The sequence below is a fragment of the Lissotriton vulgaris genome, chromosome 9 (assembly GCF_964263255.1).
Source record: "Lissotriton vulgaris chromosome 9, aLisVul1.2, whole genome shotgun sequence".
Classification (NCBI taxonomy): domain Eukaryota; kingdom Metazoa; phylum Chordata; class Amphibia; order Caudata; family Salamandridae; genus Lissotriton; species Lissotriton vulgaris.
Window position 1 is genome coordinate 667,437,982 of NC_141697.1, and position 6,196 is coordinate 667,444,177.

General features: G+C 44.9%; 1 long non-coding RNA gene across 1 annotated transcript in view; it reads left to right on the forward strand.

Moving 5' to 3' along the window:
- LOC147692075 (uncharacterized) overlaps positions 1–2,075 on the forward strand; it is a 39,674-nt gene extending 37,599 nt beyond the window's left edge. Inside the window, exon 2 of the long non-coding RNA XR_015299989.1 lies at positions 1,310–2,075. This is a non-coding gene — a long non-coding RNA (uncharacterized LOC147692075). The remainder of the gene's footprint in view (positions 1–1,309) is intronic.
- The last annotated feature ends 4,121 nt before the right edge of the window (positions 2,076–6,196 follow it).

Sequence of the window (6,196 nt, forward strand, 5' to 3'; positions counted from 1 at the left end):
TTTGTCTGTGGAAATAAGGCATATTTCAGTCTTCCTGACCATTGGTATGGCACGTGTTACCTTGGTCTTGTTTTCCCTAAAATTTTTCCATGTTGACAGAAACAATGAAGGATCATTCGAAATTGGCAAACACCTGAATAGAATGAAAAGGGAAAGTTTTTCAGAAATCATGGGAGATATATTGCAATAATTCCTATGGTGGGAATCACCCTAAATGCAATAAAGATCAGAAAAGTTTCCACAATTGTTGATAGATTGTCCACTGACACAGCTAGTGGTTTCCAGTTGGTCAACACAGAGCTTATTGCTACCAGAAGCATTGTTATGCAAAACTGGCTTGCCCTTGATATCCTTTTAGCAAAAGAGGGAAGAGTCTGTTGGGTTTTGCATGTTCAGCATTGCTGCACATATATCCCAGATAAAAGCCAGAATATTGAATCTTTAATTAAGAATATTACAGAATTTCACACTGAAATAGAACCTATGGAAGATGACAGTTTTTCTGAACGTTTGGCAAAAAGATTTGGGGCAATTAAGGAATGGTTCGCTGACATTGGCAGTTCAATTATGGGCAAAGTACTCTATCCTGGTATATTTATTGTTATAGTGACACTTCTGTTGAAAATCAGTTGCATGATTCACAAAAGAAAGAAGTACATGAGGGAAAAGAAGAGAATTTATAAGCTCAAAAAGGCTCAAGAGAAGGAGATTGAAATGGATGAGTTCGGTAGGACTCCAAATGATAGACCCAAACAGAGACAGACTGATGAGACAGGAGTTTAGACTTACTAATACTGAGAGAACTCATGATATGACATTTATAAAAGTAAACATTTTAGTATACATTTTTGTGGGTTTTGTTTGGTGATTTTTAAATCACCAGAGGAGGGAGTAGATGGAGCGGACTTTCAGATTTATTTCTAAAAAGTTTGTGACAAATCAAACTCTCGTGATTTTTATTTTTACTAATGTGTGTTGCATGATTTATATGTTTACTGACTCAACTTAGATTAATATACACCATCATGAACACGTGGGTTTAATCATTTGTGCTCTTGTTAAGTTTGTCGTTTTGCTTTGAATAATACATTTACTTTGTCTCTTGTTTGTTATTTACTAACTGCAGCCGTTTTGGAAATAATAGCATGTGCATTCTTTAAATGTGCTTTTATTTACGTATTGTTGTCTCATGTGTATGTGTTTGTTTATTTGTACATAGCTAATGGGTTAAACTTAGTGGAAAGGGTGGGTAACAGAATAATTATTATTTCTTGAATTAATTATTGTCTTGTCTTTCTTTGCATACTAGACACCCTCATTGCATTGCATGCAAAAGGCTTGAGGCCTACTTCTAAAATGGATGACAGAAAAGCCTGACCAGAGTGAGCCTTGCACAGCTACGCAGGAATGAAAAAAATTATATCTTTCTACATTAATTCTTGTAGAGTGGCTTGCAAACAAAGGCTGTGTGGAAGTTTAGGACATTTGGTTCAATTTGTTCCTTGGTCAAGGCCGTACTTGTCGTTCGGCAGCGGAAAGACGGAAAAGCATGAGCGGAGGAAGGAAGTTTTTGCTTTAGTTAAATGTTACTTTCTTCGGAAGCTGCCGGTGTCATACTCATGAACAATAGTACTTTTGAAAGTGACTCTGGCTATGTGAGAGACGGATGTTGACCGCATCGAAAGACATTTAACAGCCAATGAGATTCAGTTCTGCTCGAATATTTGTATTCTTTTAGTTTGTTTTAGATAGGAAAATACTATAAGAATTGCCCCCTTGTTAAGAGCACTGTTCGATCGATCCTGTGCTCCAGAGACGCTGCCAGTTTTCCCTTTCACGTAAGACTTTACAATTTTGCTTACTTACAGGTCGTTTCTTTTAGCTAAGTTAGGGAAATAGGCTATGGAAAAATAAATAAATAACTGTTTGAGCTTTTCTCATGCTGATGTTGGTTCATTGTATTACCATGACCTTTTGTGCCACTAATGATTTATGATTGAAAATAAAATTGCTAAATAAAAGTTTAAGCTTTCTTTATGAAATAAAATTAATAAAATGGATTTTTGAAATGACAAGCTGGTCTTGATCTTTTCTTTGCGTTACCATTAGTTAATCCATTGCCTTTATATGTGACTTAATTAATGTATGTGTTAGATTAAAATAATTAGGTCATATGATTCAGTAGGCCAAAAATACAAATCCTTGCAAAGAATGGGCCTAGTGATAGGCTTATAAATAATGGTGAGTATCTTGGAGTAGAGATTATATATGAGACTGAATTTCTTTAGACCCGCTGGATCAACTGCGGTCAATCTGTCTAAGCGGATCCTGACAAAAGAGGAGACAGAAACCTTAGCACTTGGCCTGTCATTCTGTCCTTCTCAGAATTTAAACTTTGCACAGACACGTATTGACCTCCTTTTTATTCTCAAGGAAACTTAAATTGAAGAAATGGTACTGCACGAAACCAAAAGACAAAGGAACTGTGAGTAACACTAATGTTCTAAGTAATCTAGATGTAAATGATGTGGAATTATTACATGAACTGCATCTGGGAGACATTGATACAGACAATGTACCTGAATGGGAAACGTGGGGTACCGATTTGGATAGCAATCGGGTTCTAAATTTAAACCCAAATCTGTATTTTTGCCAGCAGTACAATGTGAAGCTATTGACGTATTTGAGAAAGGGGTCTTAAATGACTTGTTGAAAATACGTTATAAGAAAACATCGAATTCTAACAAAAATCTCTCATCTAGCCAATATTGTTGTGTTTATATCTAGGACCCTAATTCTATATTCCCGATTTATGCCCTTGGGAGGTTATAATCAATAATATCCTGATAATGGCATAGGAATCAGATCCTTATTCAGTAGTAGCCCATGAAGTCCAAAGCACAGCACGGCTACTCCCATCAACTCCTAGAAAGCGCAACGCATTCTTTAAACAAACCAAGCCTCCAGCTGCCCGGGAAATCCCCCCTGCTTTTGTTTTGGTTTGAACACGAACTCCTGAAGTCCAGAAAGAACTGTTAGTTCTTAGTGACATCTTATGTCCAACCTTACGTCAAACCCGGCACCTTCCAGGTATAAAATACCAACTGTTGCCTTAAGCAAACGCACAGTGGCTTGGAGCAGAGCGGCCATTTACTTGCCCGAGAGACCAGCTGATGCGAGAAGCCCACGGAAGCCGCCCCTCCTGTTTGACGCACAGAGAGAGACGCTGTCTTTTTCTCCAGCCGAGAAAATCCAGCTCCGGTGTTTCCAGCCTACCGTTGCTGGAATATCGAGTCCTGAGGAAAAGAGATACCAGACCTTCCACATTCTATTACCAAGGTACGGAGCTGACTAAACCCTTAAGAGAATTCTTGATGCAGATTCTTGGCAAAATAATCTTGACCAACTTAACTTAAAACTGCTACTTACTCATCCCTTCCCACGTATTAGGCTTAGGTCAGGTACACCGGGGTAGGCTTAGTTAGAAGCACCAGTTGAGTACGTTAGTCAATGTATTTATGTATGTATATATTTTATCCATTTTAAAGTATCATATGGCCAAGAAACCATATAAATGCTTTTACAGTATTATTTCCTAATACTTCTTTTACTGTACGCACTTTACTTTACTTTAAGTATTGCAATTGTGGCAATTCCTTTCTCTTGCATGAGAAAGAAGACTGCTCAATAAATAACACCTTTTTATTGAAAACGCCCGTCTCTCTATTTCTCTGTACTCTGGTTAAACTAAGTATGCACTGCTGACTGAGTGAAATAGCTGTCTATTGTTTTCACACGACTCTAGAGATACACTCTTATTCTGAGGGAGCAAAGTTGTCATGTTTATGCAGTTGTCGGAAACTGAATCCCTTCTTGTCTGAGCCAGGGGAGCTTGTCCCTCCCTATTCATTCAAGAAAGTTTCCAGTGACCTCTGAGCTAGCTGGCGCAAACCTAAATTAAGTTTAACATAGTCAGTAGAGACCTAGATGACCTAAGTCCTACGTGTACACTGCTGTTTGTTATTCCAATGCGCAGAGCCTATTGGGAAAATAGGAACTACACTACATGACGCCCAATGTTTGGTAAGGCGATAATCTAACGCAAGACACTAGAGTAACTCAGTCGTGCTTTTTCACACAGAACCCTTTCCCTGTAAAAACTCCAATAGACGTCTGGAGTGGGTGAAAAGTTAATATCCGCTGGAACTTAGTAGGATGAGAATCCTATGTATTAGTTTTTGGTTTGATCAACGTTGAAGGATACAGTGTTCCAAAATATTGTGCACCTAGGGGCGTGTCCACGGCAGCGAACGAAATGACTGCTCTGCCGTGAAGCTCCTCCGGGTGGGCTCCCAGCATCAGCGAGCGAGATGTGATCCGCTACTCCTTCCTCCCCCAGCCCCGCGGAGCCGTCTCCTGATGTCCGCTGGACCACCTGGGCGAAGTTTCCACGCCGCGGGAGGAACCTAGAGCTGCGTACTCGGCGGAGGGGATTCGAGGCCTCCGGACCTCGGCTCCATCTTCCCTTCTGCGCTGGTGCGCCGGGTGAGTGCTGCTCGGCCCTTGGCCGCCGTGCTTCCTTTCCCTCTTTCTCCCCCTCTGGTCTCGCGCGGGCATCGCCCTACCTGTGCAGCTCCCGTTTTTTGGGGCGCTTGGCTCCCGGCGTGAGACGGCGGCCTTTGGCCCAGGAGAACGCCGGGACCGGGGCCTCGATTTCGGGCCCGTGCGGGCATACGGGTGGTGGCTGTGGGCTGCGGTGGGGGCGGGGCGCGAGGCTGCTGGGGACCCCGGCGGCGATCTCCGGCGACACACAGCGGGCCCGCCGTACGCTAGCCGGCTCTGAGACTGTGTCTCTCCTCTTTCCTCCGGTGCGATCGCCGTGAGAGGGTTGCTCCCTGCCTACGACGCCGTGTGGGGCGCGGAGCCCATAAAACTGAGGGACCTATTTTAAGATCACTGTGCTGGCTGTTCCCAACCGCTTTTTTCTAGGCCTCACACACGCAGATTGGATCCCGCTTTCATTATTCTGGCACTGCCGGGCCTGCCCAAGCTCTGGTGGCCTCGGTGGTGGGGCTGCCATCTGGTTCATTGGTTCCTGCCCTCTGACTTTCGCTATTGTAGCTGTGACTGCGGCTTCTCCACACGGCCTTGGGGATGGGGAAAAGGGATCCTTCGCAAAGGAAGCTCAGCTTCGACAAAACACCCCTCATCACGCTGACCCCACGCCTGGCGTGGCTGCTGGTGCTCAAGGCTTACCGGATGGTGGCGACGCAGCGTCCATGATGGCCGCCATGATGGGGGAAATGCGTGCTGGCTTCAAGGCGCTGGATACTCGCTTTGACAGCCTGGAGAAGAAACTGTCGGACATTGGTTCCACGGTGCAGGCCCATGGCCGCCGCCTCAACTTAGCTGAGTCCAGAATATCGGATGTGGAGGACGGGTCCTCTAAAACGCTGAAACAGCTGGAACGCGTCGCGAAAATTCTTAAAGAGGTGGCCATTAAGAATGAGGACTTGGAAGCGCGTAGCCGGAGAAATAATATTCGTATCCTTGGTGTGGCGGAGACAACTGCCACTGGCCGGTTTGATACCTTTGTAGAGCGCCTCCTTCACACCTTCATGGCTGGCTTTGTGGTGGAGCGGGCGCATAGGTCACTGGGGCCTAGGCCGCGCACGGGGCAACTGCCCCGTCCCATTATTGCCAGGATTATGAACTTTCGGGACCGTGACGCCGCGCTCTGAGCTGCACGTGAGATGGGAGAGGTGCAGTGGCAGGGGAGCAAGTTGTCCTTCTTTCCGGACTACACCCTCATGGTGCAAGAGGCACGACGAAAATTCGCTAGTGTCAAAGCCGCTCTTCACAATCTTGGCTTAAAGTATAGCATGTTTACCCGGCACAACTGAAAGTGGACGTGAACGGCCGATTCCGCATCTTTGACACTTCGGCAGAGGCCCAAGATTTCTGTCATGACTACAAAAAGCGACCTGTCTCGGCTCCCGGTTCTAGGCCTAACTCTCCACCTCATTCTGGCACGCAGGCTAGTGCTGACTTGTTCGCTGAAAATGTCCCAGGCTGATCATCCGATGGTACTCTATGCAGGGATCCTAATCTACGGTGGATGACGGTTCGGCTCTGCTGGGTTTAATTACATGCCAGTATCTCACATGTCGCGCCGCTGGGTCGCCCGCTTGGGGGT